Below are 14,323 nucleotides of genomic sequence, written 5' to 3'. Positions count from 1 at the left end.
ACTTAATAGCGTTGGAGAGCCTCGCCGCTATGTCGTGCACAGATCAAAAGAAGTTCAAAAGCCTTCCCACAAGTTTCGAGGCTTAGTCCTGCTGGTAATAACATCAATGATGAAATTGCAATTGTATTAGATGCCAGCAACAGCAGGCACCACGGGTCTCATCCTGGGAAGTACTGAGCTGCTGCAGCCCCCTGTAAATCCAAGGAGAATAGTTCAGCAAAAACACATCTTATTTATTATCAATATATTTACCAGGTAGTCCAATTAAACTTGACAGCCTGTTTATAGAGGCTTTCTGCCCAGTAGCAGCTGTACAGGTATCAGCCAACCAACTGTAACACAGCAGCAAACTGAGCAAAAACTGCTGGTGCTGGTCTCCTCATCATTTGAGCTGTACATTGTTCACAAACATTGATATGAGTCAAATAAAGGTCATAGCACATCTATGTCTAGCTTTAGGTGAAAGAACGCCAAAGCCTTTTAATGCTGACAATGCTTCCCAAAATTTATTGTGACCTTCAAGAACCTGAAAATATTCTTCACCATTATCATCTCAGGGTCAGCACACATTCATTATTCATTAGAAAAAGAAACTGCTGGGGTGACAGAAATCTGGTGGTATAGATTAGCTGCTGAGATTTTTGATTTCCCAAATCATCTAACAGGAAAGCATCCAGGGGAGAGGGGAGAGGAGGGAGCAGAGAGATTTGGCAATTATCTTGTCTGAGTTAGTTATGCCTCAGCTTGCAGTACACATGTGGCCGTGGGTACTTCAATAACCAGTTAGGTCCCATTTGATCTATTCCCTCCTCCCCAGTACCTTGTCTTTGAGACCACGACCTGATCAGACAAGCTCCTCTGTCTCATCCCCTTGGACCGTTCATTACTTCACTTAACCCTTTAATCCTGATGCCTCTTTGACACCAGAAAGTACCTTGATGGTGTTTGTACCTGGCAAGGTGCTGAGTGACTCTGGTATCATGCTCAGAAAATGGAGAAAAAAGGTTCCCCACGTGGAGGGTACTCCGCACCTTGAAGAGGTGTGACCCAAAGAGTGACAGTTTCAAACTGTTCCTCTCCAATCCATTTTTTTGTGCCTTCACCTGGTAAACAGTACTATGTTCATCTTTCCATCACTTTCCTTTCTGTCATTTCCCCAGCATGTTTTATGTCTAGCCATTTGATTTTTAAAGTCAGGAACTCACCAATTACAGTGTCTCCTCGGTAAGCCTTCATTATTTCACCAAAGCTGGGGCACCTGGCAATGAATGTAAATTATAGCAAAGGCTGTTGTTCATATTAACTTACAATGTCCTTAGCTGCTTGACTGGGAGGTGGGGCTGGTTTACTGTACATTTAGAAAACATGCTTATGCTAAGACTATTTAAATGAAGCAGCTCCTGATGTGAGACAAATATAGAAGGTTCTAGGCTGAACCAGAGTGATCAGGGATTGTGCTGCTTCTGGAATGGCACAAAACCACATCTGGAATGTCCTGTTCAATGTATATATATGTATATATATATATATATATATATATATATATATATATATATATATATATTTCAATTTTTATTGTATTACTCTGAGTTTCTTTTAGTTTGTACCTTTGTACTGGAGTATTAGTTAAATGTATCTCTCACTAGAGCTTTTTGATTGCAAGCCCAATAAAGCCTATCTGAGTATTTGTTTATACAAACCACGTTATGGATAATAAACATAACAAGGGTGTACAGTGGGTAAAAGCAGTTAAATCACATTGCTGGAAAGGTACACTGAGAGATACATAAAACAGAGGAGTGAGAAGAGTGTAGCAGCATATTTTAAGAGAGGTAGCATGTAGCTAGGAAATTAATGAACTCCAATTATATTCCACTTTCTTTACTTTCTGTGCTATATATTTTCTTGTTTAGGTCATTGCATGGTACATTCTGCACCACTGTTTTTTAATTATTTGAGTGCCTCTTCAAAACACCTTTTTCAGTAGATTTGCTTTCTGGAATAATTACTTAGCTATCTGTCAGTGTTCATGAATTCTGATCTTACTTTATCTTGGAACAAGTAAAATACAGAAAGAATTTACACTGTTGGAATAAGCAGGAAAGTTATGGAAAAAAAGGTAACCTTTTGATGTATTTTACTTCAATGTAGAAATGAGTTCTTGAATATAAAACTAAATTCAATCCATAAAAAATGCAGAATGAAGTCTCATTAGAACACAGCTCATTGTAAGCATAGTTTTAAGAGCATTCTCCTTTTCCAGACTCAATTTCAAGAAGTCTCTGGATGCAATTTACACAGCTCAACCCTGTAATCAATCCCTCAGTAGGAACCAGGAACTGCAGGTGAAAGCCTTAAAATGTTGCATGGGGCCTAATTTCAGTGCCCTGGAGGCAGACAGTGAAGGATGGACCTCACCAGGTCTCAGACATGGAGTGGCCTCTCCTACCTTCCCAAAGGAAAGCCTGAATCTCCTCTTGCTGTCCCTGACCCACTCAGGTGCCTGGCCACAGGTGGCAGGTGACAGGCACTGTCACTGCTTCCCATGCCAGCAGTGTGGTCCTGCTGGGTGAAATGGACCCTGGTAGAAATGAATTGAGCCATCCTCTGCAATACCATTTGCTTGCAGCTGGATTTTCAAATATGCTCAGGAAAGGCCAGTAAGCAAAAGTAGATGCCTAACTAACTGAGTGATGCCTAACAAATAAATGAGCTGCTTTACATATTTTAATATAAGGGACTAATGAATCAGGTGTCCGAAGTACATGAGAGGGCTGACAAACAGGAGCACACTGGTGCTTTGTGGTGCAGATACAGCCTGGAACTTCCCAAATAGGGAACTCCAGGCAGAGCAGCTGTCCCTAGCTAACAGCACACCCCGCACAAGACTGACATACACAGAAAGCCTCAGCCTGTCCAACAGGACACTAGGCTGCTGGATCCCAAATGTGCTGTTTGAGCAGCCCCTCCTATATCCTGCTTATGAAGAGGTTTCTCCAGCAGAAAGCCAAGCTCTGTGCCCAAGGCTAAACAAAATGGACTTGGGCTGTAAAGTGCTGGGATGAGACAAACCAGAGCTGTTGGGTGAAGCCAGCAGTGAGCAACCTCACCCTGCAGTGCCAGTACTGGGTCAGGGTCCCTTGACTACCCAGAATGGTTACTGCTGCCACTGCCACGCCAGCACTCACTGATGTGAGTCCAGCCATTGGGAGAGAGGCAAGTCCTGGAAGAGGACACCAAGATGACCTGCCCTTGGAAAAATGGAATTTAATGGAATTTTGGCTCAAAAGTGCAGATCAAACTTATCTGAGCCAATGACCAGCTTTTTCTAGTGGTCCTTTGAAGATTTATGAATTCTAAACAACAAGCAAAGCAGCCAATGAACATTCTGGGCATGGTTTTGACTTTACCCACACTATTTTCTATCCCAGCATATTTCTAACTCATATTATATTACAGCTGTTTAGTGTTATGTTCATTATACTGTCTTTCATTAGAACTTCTCTCTTGGGTATGAAGAGATAATCCACATGAATATTTTTTCCCATTATGGGCCACATTATTAAGTCCATTGTTGTATTTTAATTGACATTATTATAGCACATTAAGTACTCTGACATGGGTTAGAGATAGTTTGTTAATAACACTATTACTAAAATACTAAAAGCTGTGTTTCTATTCTGGTTGATGTCGAAGCTTTCAAAATTGTACTCATTCTGTCACGTAACTTGGGAACACAAATCTGGCATTATCCTACTGTCTTTTATAGTGCTGCTAACTTCCCTAATAATCTGCTGTTTCTACAATGCCTCCATATATCACTGAACCAGTGGTGACACAGAGCAATATATCACTTCTGGTTACAGTCATTGGCTGTGTCAAAGTTTTATCCTATCTAAAAAGTCTGAATGACTTCAGCTTTGCTATTTACATGAATAATGATAGAATAACTGTCAGGATATTTTTGAATTTACTCTTGGCAAATTTTGGGCCTTACAGTCTGTTGTGTTTTTTCTAGTATTTGTTTCAGATGCCTTTGTGTCTCCTACATCCTCAGCAGAGCTGCAAACACTTTTATCATCACCAAATCCTTTCCAGCAACACCTTGCATGATTTAACAGACTGAATTTGTCAGCTACACTATCTCTGTTTCTATTCATCATGGACAAACTTGCAGTTTTCTGTGCCATGTTCCAGGTTAAACAGAATTAAATAGCAAAAAGCACAGGCACCTTCCTTTACAAAAAAAACCAAACCAAACCAAACCAAAACAAAAACAAAAACAAAAAAAACACACACACAAAAAAAAAAAAAAAAAAAAAAAAAAACAACACAAAAACACCAAAAAAAAAAAAAAAACCAAAAAAAACCCCAAACCAACATACACACAAAAAAGAACTAAGGAAGCTGGTTTACAGTGAAACACAGTAAATGGGGAGCTCCTGATTAATATGTGGGCTGAGCTTTCTTTCAGGGTAAGACCTTACTTCAAAAGACTATGAAGAAACATTGAGTAAGAATCTCCACTAGTCTAAAGGAAAAAAAAGGTAACCAATTAGGCTTGTATTCAGTACTTATGCTTGGGTTTCAACAGAGATTATATCTTTACTATTTGACACCATAAGACATTCCTGGGCATTGCACTTGAGCAGGTAGGCTTTTAAAACATGACAATGGCCTCTGGGACAATTTTGGCCCTGGGTAACTCATAGTCTCCATACTCCATAACCTCATAACACATCTTGCATATGACTACCCTGTTCAGGAGGCCAAGATAGTCCAACAGTGTGGCTCTTCTGCAACAGAACTTTGGTTCTCAGCACACTAAATTTACTCACAGAGATGTAGCCAGCTAGTCCTGTTGAAATGATGGTCGCTTTTGCCCATCAGTCCTTTACTGTTTTCTGCAGAAGCTCAGAGACAGCCTATTTTCCAACCAGAATGTGGAAAGACCATTACCATCAGATTCAGTGAGAGATGAAACAGGTCTTGGAGGCAGACAAGTAAAGCAATGAGGAAAACCAATTATTTTTCTCTATGAGATTAACAGTCCAAGAGAGCAGCAGCCACTGTGACTACCGATGCCAGTGCTGTCTGGGCTCATTTGATTGCTTGGGGGTTTTTTTTAACAAAAATAAAACTGACTGAAAACAACTCTCAAAAATCTTTTCTTGGCAATATGGTGTACAGTAGCCTACAGCTTACAACTGCATTGATGTGACCCACAGGCATTTATGGTATGCAAGAAACAGTTTTTCCTTCTTTACCCAGGATTCGTTTTTTGTTTTTTTTTTTTTTTTTTTTGTGTGGAGAACAACTCCTTTTGACTTCTGGATAAACTCTGCATTTTGTATGCAGGTATTTTGCTAATCCAGCTGTTTTCACTTCCCTGCAGAGAAATTTGTTTTTGGATCATCATGATGACCTTCCCAACACCTTCAGAACTCTTTTTTCCTGTATTGCAGGACTGGACTCCAAAAGCTTCTCAGTTTTAATTCTTGTTCTGCTAGAGGGGTCTTCTTTACTGTCAGGAGGTCAATTAATACTCCAGTGCTCCATTTCCTCACAAACATCAAGGGATATTGTGGTAATAATTGGAAAATTTTGACAGAGCTCTCATTAACAGCAGCTTCATTAAAATGTTATTAAAAAAAAAAAAAGACTCTGCAGCTTATAATAGGAAAAAGTAGTTTATGCAGAGGAAACAACATTTCTGAAAGAAAAAGTCCAAACGTGCTAGGTGCAATTTCACCTCTCCTCTAGACATAAAAGGCTGTTCCCTCTGTTTCAGTGCTCTGCTGACTTCCAAAAATCTTTTGTGCAACCCCAGGAAGCACCCACTACATTGGTGTAACAAAGCCATTGGGTTCTCTTTTTTTTTTTTTTTTTTAATGAATGATACTTACATATATAAAATCCCCAGTCCCTGTTGCAATATGCATCCCTCCTCTGCTCCCTTCCTTTATCCAGTTAGGGTGAGAGACTATTATACACCCCTTCCAGGACCTATGGAACTGCCGTTGTGCTGAGAGATGCGTGTGAAGCACAGGGATCTCTGCTTCTTGAGCAGCAGCCCAACATCCAACTCTCAATGGATCTAACACAGGACAAAGGAGCTAAAGGGACAGATTGCTAATGTCCCCAGTAGCATGCACTGACTGCAAAACAGACTCAGCAGTTGCAGAAAGCCGAAAGAAACTGAGGAAGGAAGGAGTTGAAATGAGAAGAACTGGACTTTTTCTAGTCTTTTCTATCTACTTGAGTAGTGCTATGTATAACAACAGTACCTAGCAAGTCCCTGAACAGAAATTAAAATGGCTGATGGAATCCTTGTCACGTCTATGATGATCTTTAATACCTAAATTAATAGCTGGGAAGCATATCTTGGTAGACAGATACTTACAAGCTGTCTCTCCCCAAAGAGGCATCCTGCCTCCTCTATGAGCTAATCCATTCCTGCTAATGGATTTGGCAAATGAGTCTTTGTTTGCACCCCAAAAGGGCACTTTCATGGTCCTTCTAAAGACCCTGAAACTCGGTGCAGCTTGCACATGCTCACTTGCATTCCAAGTTTTTGGGACTAAGATCCCCACATCAGACACACATTGTGAAAAGAGGCTGGCTTAAGGCAACATGGGCCAAGGAAAATGTTAAAACCAAACTGCTGCTTGTGTTTGTGTGTTTCCTCAGGGTCACAGATTGTTGATTGTTTGTTTGTTTGTTTTAATTTGTTAATAACGCTCCCTGATTGTGGAACTCTGGTGCATTTATACATCTAATGTGATTGGGGGCGGGGAGTCCATTCCAGTATTCTTGAATCTGCAATGCAAGATCCTCTCACTTTCATCATTCAAGAAGAGCAATATTGGTGTATGACCTCATCAGCTTCAGGTTCCTCATCTTCTTGTGAAAAGCAAAGGGCAATTCTGTCAAGAAACAAGAGGGTCACTGTGTGGAGCAGCGTGGGGCTGACTGCACCCTGAGCAGTTCAGTGAAAGTTTTTAGGAGGTGGCTGCGAGGTGGACAAGAGAAGGCACCAGGGAGACCTCATAGCAGCCTTCCAGTACTTGAAAGGGCTTATAAAAGAGATGGAGAGTGACTTTTTAAATGGGTAGATAGTGATAGGACAAGGGGGACTGGTTGCAAACAAAAGGAGGGGAGATTTAGGTTAGATGTTAGGAAGAAATTCTTTACTCATAAGGTAGTGAAAGACTGGAACTTTTAATGTTGCCCAGAAAAGCCATGGATGCCCCATCCCTGGAAGTGCTTAATGTTGGGCTGGATGGGAATGGATGAGCAACCTGGTGAGTGGAAGGTGACCCTGACCATGGCAGCCAGTTTGGAACTGGATGACCTTTCAGGTCCCTTCCAACTCAAACCATCTGATGATTCTGTAATTCTCTGATTTTCTTTTCTCTCCCCAATCCACGCATTTTTTAGTCTCCCTCTTTCTGTGTTAGTGGGTCAGACAGCCCTTCCAGCAGTGCCAAGCTGGCCCACTGTTGCCCTGATTCTTTAGCCTTCTGATGACTGTTTACATATTTCTAGTGGAGTCTCTCACAAATGTAACATAAACAAGTAGATTGTTTTCATTCCAGTCTCTGATAAACTGGTGAACCGACCACTAGGGTCAGAAAAGTGTTCCTCTCATCTACCAATCCTTGACCAAACTCCAAATCCTATCTAAATCACAAATGATAATAAACTTCCTCTTTCTCTGCTCACCTCTGAACCTGAGTGAGTGTAGTTCTTTCGTGTCTCTACCGGCGACAGCCCACAAGTGTGACTAAGTGAAGGAGGTGCAAGGAGCTGCAGCTGCACCAAAGGCAGCCCCACAATTGCCCCCTTTTCACACTCAGTACAGTGCTATTTTAATTGAAAAAAGGGACCTGAATGGGTCTGGTAACCTGCTCAGAGCCTGCTTTTAAAAATTAGTGAGTGCTGACTCAAGACCCCCAGATATTTTCTCATTCCCTGGGTTTTGACTACAGCAACTCTGTGCTTCTCAGGGGCTGCTTGGGTTTTACCACCTCAGACTTTTAGGTACAATGCCCTGACAGAAGTCAGTGTAGCAGCCAAATAACAAGAGCCACAAATATTACTTCAGGCTTTGCAATCAGTTACTAGATTTTGCTTCTGATAACCAGTCAACAGGGCTATTGTTTTGAGCATTTTAAAGTGTCAACCATACCCCTTGCTGAGCAGCTTCTTCTTCTTCAGCACTGGACATGCATTGGGGAATCAAGAGAAAATCTCTGCTTTTTCTGCACAGCAGGAGAATATATTGAACTGTGAGGTAGTAGAATTTGATGAATGCGAAAAGAAGAAAGTGTCTTAGATATTATATTTTAATGGGTTTAAAAGTAATCTTAACCTGACAGTGTACACAGAAGCAGCAGGGATAAACTCTAACATTTCTGATTTCTGTGTTAGTAAGTTTTTGTGTGCATCAGCAGACAAGCTTCCCAGGCATCTGATCATCTATCAGGATGAATCTTTACTAACCCTCCTGTTTATAAAGGGATCCTCCTTTTCTTGACTTTTTGCTCTCTTCCCATGCAGAAATTCATTTAGAAGGCAAAATGGCCAGAATGTCCTCTTACTGCAACTGAATATGGACTTTCTTCAGGCTACTTTCTTCAAAACTTTCTTAGAATCCTCTTATTCAGAGGAACGAACTTCTGAGGTCATGTTGCCCTGAGTTGTTTTGCTGTTCTGACCCAGATAAAGAGAGGATAAAATGAATTCCAGTATATTTATGGCACCTGTAGCAAATCCTGAAGAACAACAACAACAAAAAAATCTGATAAATATACCATTCTAGCTGCCATTCTAGCTTCTTGCTATGTTCAAATATGTAATGACAGCTGAAAGATATTCTCTGGCTGCAACTGTACTGAGCCTCTTGGCAGCTGGGGGTGGGCAGCACCAATAAGAATCAGCACCTGAGCACATGCATCAGGACAGACTCAGTTCCCCATCATGTGCCACCCTAACAGAGCAGTAAAATACAGAAGCTCTAATCTGCTGGATTGGTATGTCTAGGCAGTCTTTTGAGGGATGCCAGAGGCTGATGGTAAGATCAGACATCACTAATATCTGCACAGATGCCTCCAATTTCTGACAATACAGGCTCTGAAGGCATTGCTTTGGGACATCAGCATGAATGCATCTTGCGGTTAAACAGGAAAATATAACACGATGCTTAAGAGGCTCTTTTCCTGCAGATATGCAGCAGCCTGCCTCAGAATAATCACTTCTCAAAAATCAACTGGTGATAGGAATTATTACATTTAGCTTTTGCTTTGTTTAAATCTCATCCCGGGAAAGACTAAGAGGATTTGGATAAAAACCTAAACCTAATTAATCTCTTAGGTTTTATGTTTCCTTGATTTGACTTTATTTTTAGTGTATTTTACAAATGAGATTCTTCTATGTAGGAAAGCCAAGCTTACATTATTTTGCTACCCCAGTTTGCATGAAGTGCCAAGGCTGGATGAGGCAGTCCACAGGTCTGTAATGCCATTCAGTTACAGCAGGTTTTACAGTATTCACCCTGAAGCACATACTACTCATGGCATTTTACTACTCTAAAGTATCACACTTGGAATTGCCCAAAGGAGAGCACTTCTGACTTTAAAAAGGGGCTCTATAACTGTTCTCTCTGCCTTGGCTGTTTGCTGAATGGGTTCTTTTCTTTCACACATGGTGAAGACAATGTTTAGCAGTTGAAGTAGCTCACCATGTACCACGTTTGGATGTAATATTCACTAAATCCTGAGGTGAACAAATTCCCAGGTAAGGAATAGAACATTTCTTAAACACCTACATACACAAGGGCACTGATACTTTTCCAAAGATCTAAAACCAAGCCAGGATATAACAGGAGGGCACCAAAACCATGGTAAAATGATTAAAATACAGCAGCAAGAGCACATGGCCCTGCTGACATCAGTTTCTGTGCTTGTGACTGGTAATGCCCATGGATATGTGGCTGCCTCACCTCCAGCACGTTCATTAGCATGTGCACATTCACATGTCTCATAACATTTTATCTTATTTAGTACAAATTGTCCTTCTGTTCCCTTGTACTTTTGGGGGTATGCAGGCATCACCACAGAGCTGGTAAGAGGCAGGTCTGGAGCCATTTCTCTGCTGCTGGTGGGCAATAGGCAGAAAAAATTGCAATATATTGAAGGAATAACAACGCGTACTTGCACCATCCTGCTTTCTAGTTGCAAGAAGCCACTTGTTTTTCAGTCCATTTTCTAGTTGCTTACAGCAAACGCAGCCTCACATGCACCCTTTTCTCCTCTGCTGCTATTTGCAGCAATGGAAGCCTTCAGGTGCTCTGCACCACCTTGCACTCATCTTGATTAAGGGTTTGCTCTCTCCATAGAGGGCCCATCATTAGCTCATTCAACACAAGTTGTCTCAGACTTTAATTAATTTAATTGAATAGATTTTATTTTACTTTACTGCCTCCTGTGATTCTACAATCAAAAGACAGCTTTTCTGCTTTCTGAGGTAGTGCATACCTTCAAAACCAGCATTTAGGAAAAAACCCACAACATTTTCAAATGGTTGCATTGTGTTTTACTGAAAAACCTTGAGACATATTTCAGTTCTTCTAAACTGGCCTGCTGCTGAACCAGTTCTGCAGACATTATGTATCTGTGCATTCACTGTCACAAGGATACCAGCCATCAGCTGACACTGCTTTCATTAAGAAGTTTGAAAAGATGCTCTTTTTTCTCTCTGCTTCAAAGAGAACTCAAATGAACAGAAGCCAAGCAGTAAATCTCAAAAAAGGGCTTTGTCTAAAGTACCACAGTAAACCCCACGCTAACAATGAATACCTGATGGAGGTAGTTAATTCCCAGAGGAGCCCAAATCAATAAATCAAGGATGAGACTTGTGAGCATCAACAGTCTCCTTCCCCCAGTGGCTGCAGCACAGGATGGGGCATGAGGAGGGTTCTGAGCAGGGCTGGTCTGGAATATGCTTTCCAAATTTAATCCTTATCTATGCCTCTCACTGCAGCAGGAACACTCATGGCACTAATCAGCTGAAACAAAAAGCACAGAGACAACAGAATCTTTCTCAAAGCAATAGGTCTGCATCCTCCCTCACCAGCCTGTGGCTACAGAAACTGTGGTAAGTGTGACAATGTTTTTTCAGAAACATTTTTCTACACAGCCATCACTGAAAAAAACCCATGTATGATACTCAGTTTTCCACAAAACTTCCATTGATTTCAATGGCCCAGATTCAACACAGTGCCCATGTATGCCCTTAATTTTGGCCTATTCTGTACCCTGGTAAAACAAATGGGGAAAGAATATTTCTGCCCCACAGAAATCAAACTTTTCCTAGCCTTGCTCTGCATATAACTGTGTTTGTGGGCAGTTTGTTCGGCCAGAGCCTGAACACAGGAAAGCACAGAGCATTTTCAGCTGGAGCCAGCAGCTGAACAACACAGGGATAGATGATGGGGTGCTGAATAATATATGCTGAAAGAAGAAGGGAAGTGAAATACTGGATGCTCAGCACTTATTTAAATTTAAAAAAAAATCTTATTAAGAAGTAGGCAAAGAATGTGGAAAAGATATAGAGAAAATATGATTCCACATTTTTATGTCCACATAAATGGCAATATTTCTTAAGCTATTTATACTGACATTTAAGACTAAAACTCCTTGACATTACTTCAGTCAAGCAGGCAGGCTAATCAAACTGACAACAGGAGCTATAGCAGCAGTTTTCTAGAAAAAAAACACTCAGTATAGGTCTTTGTACAAACACAATCTGGTTATATGAACTTAATACTGGGAGAAAACCTGTAAAAAGAACCCATTTTATTCTGAAAAGCAGCTGGGTCACATAAATCCCACTTCCAAATGACTGTAAGTGCCCTTCTGTCAAGATTTATAATTTTGAAGGATTTTTAGTACTATTAAATTTGTTTTTCATCCAGACAAGTGATCCCCTTCTTGAGAGGGCACAAGCAGAAATCAGCCAAAGATCTTCCTGGTTTAAAAGGACAGCAGTTTTGATAAGGTTCAGTACAATTCCAATTGACACTGGTTTTCTGACAAGGGTCCTGTATGTGAGCACTGTGAGCAGAAGGAGTGGCTGAGCACCAGACATTTAAATGTTTCCATCCACCTGACTCACACTCACCGATCTGAGCATTACTTTGCTGCCTCCCCTTCTGCAGATATGTGATGACACACTAATTGGGGGAGGTATAACATCAAAATATGTGAGCTGCACATCAAATCCTGATGCTCAAAGCAGCAAAAGAATGGTCTTTTCAAGCAGAGACACCAAAGTCCTGCTGAACCATTGCAGTATTGGAGGAGATAAGAGCATGGCAGAGCTTCCATCCTTTTCCACACGACAGTTCTGCAGTTGGTCTACTCAGATTCTTTGAGATTAAGAAGGAACTTGTGGAAGGAGAATTGAGGGGGGAATGCAGTAACTTAGATTTAATCTGACTTTCAGTATGCAGCACTAGAATGTTAAGATAATAACTTTGCAATTTTTTTTTTCTAAAATTCAGGGAAGTTGCCTTGGTTTCACTTTTTTTTCTTCTTCAGCCAGGCTCTTCACTGTGATGTAAGAAGTTGACTTGACTCTGTGAATTGAAAGGCTGGAATTTCTTTCTCTAAGCAAGTGCATGTCTCTCCAGCTGCAAAACCAGTGAACCCCATGGCAGCCCCCTGAGGGCACGGCAGGACTGACAGCAGCCCTCCCAGCAGTACAGGGAGGTGCAGCACTGAACTCACAGGTGACTCTGCTGTGACACACACAGCTGTCCAAGCACCTGAACTGTTGACATTGATGGGGGAACCTGTGAATAAAAACACTTGGCAATTACTAATTTTGTGAATTTAGACCCTGTTTACCCAACTTGTCCTTAAATCAAGTTTCAGATTGGAAAAGCATGCCAAATATGGTTGCTTTTGTCATTTAACACATTGTGATTTAAGAACAATGAAAAATCCCCAAGGCACATGTCATGCCAATTAGGTGCTTTCAGTAGTTGAATACATCTGAATTATAAATTCAGTTACAACCTCTGTGTGTTCTTTGGAAATAGTGTGACATAAGGCCATACTGATGTTTATTTTATCTGAGGATATACACTTAATGTGAGAAAAAAAAAAACCCTTTTCCCACAGCAAAGTCCAGCCATACCCATTTCTTGCACATGCTTGAAGGAACTGGAAGTCTCTTAGAGAGATTAACTGGTTTGTGATAAACTATTTTGCAAAACTCTAAGGTAGAAAAGATAGACATGTTGTGAATAATAACATGTCCTCTTTTCTAATTTGAATTAGCCTATGTTCATTTATTTATTTTTTTTAGTTTCTGCTTTTCTTTTTGCTTTCACTGAAAAGCCATAGAAAAATCAAAAGACCAGTCTTTAATAAAACTTGTGATGATTTGTTATTTATACTATATAAGTATATTAATGTTTGTTGAAATTGCTTTCTCTACAGCTAAATGAGTCCCAACAACTGTATTCTTGGTCCAGGACAGAACACAAACTCTTTACACAGTGAAAAGATGAAAATTTTCCTACTTTGTTTCCCAATATTTGACAATGTTGAAGGCATGAATATAAAACTTTGAGCACTGGACTCACAGAGGAAGTAAACAAAGCATAGGGGAAATCTTGACTCCCTTACAGTTGTTGTGTTACAACCCCTCCTGACGGACCTGATCACTCTTTGTCATAACCTTATATTTAATTATGAGCCAAATAAATACTTTGCACTAAGCATTGCATAAACCTCTTATTAATCAATTTAGGGCATTAGAAGCAACTCCTGTTGAATCCCTATTTATCAAAGTTACCATAAGTAAAAAGCAGGACACTTTAAAACATTGGCTGAAATTAAGGAAGCCTAGAGGCAGTGCTGCTCTGCAGCTGTCCCTGCAGCCCTGCTGGTTTACGCCAGCTCTGAGGTGTCCCCTGGTGGTTAAAACAGTAGCAGGACCAGCCACTAACTGGCCAAATCTTTCCTGAGAGACCAGATCAAATGCCCCAAAATGCAGAAAATGGATCAGTTTAGAGGTAGGTAAAACATAAGAGATTTTAATTAAACAACAACAACAAAACTGAAAAAAGCTTTTATATTATGTGGGGTTTTTTTCTTTCTTTCTTTGTTGCATGGGGAGTTGCACACCCCTGTGTGTTTTCTGTGTCATCTAACACATTCCTTGCCATGTCAGGGACCTAGTGTGATAACCTCCTCTTTTTCTGAGTCACATTACACCTGCTTTGGTTATATTTTGCTTCAGTATAGGAACT

General features: G+C 40.6%; 1 long non-coding RNA gene across 1 annotated transcript; it reads left to right on the top strand.

The window, feature by feature from the left end:
* Positions 1 to 9,663: 9,663 nt before the first annotated feature.
* Positions 9,664 to 12,872, top strand: LOC136286113 (uncharacterized). The gene is made up of 3 exons (XR_010719767.1): positions 9,664 to 9,798; positions 11,044 to 11,157; positions 12,603 to 12,872. It is a non-coding gene; the product is annotated as an uncharacterized lncRNA (long non-coding RNA).
* The last annotated feature ends 1,451 nt before the right edge of the window (positions 12,873 to 14,323 follow it).

This window comes from Chamaea fasciata, unplaced genomic scaffold (genome assembly GCF_029207755.1).
Source record: "Chamaea fasciata isolate MVZ Bird 193981 ecotype frontalis unplaced genomic scaffold, bChaFas1.0.hap1 SCAF_2, whole genome shotgun sequence".
Taxonomy (NCBI): Eukaryota; Metazoa; Chordata; class Aves; order Passeriformes; family Sylviidae; genus Chamaea; species Chamaea fasciata.
This window is presented reverse-complemented; position numbering and strand designations above follow the sequence as displayed.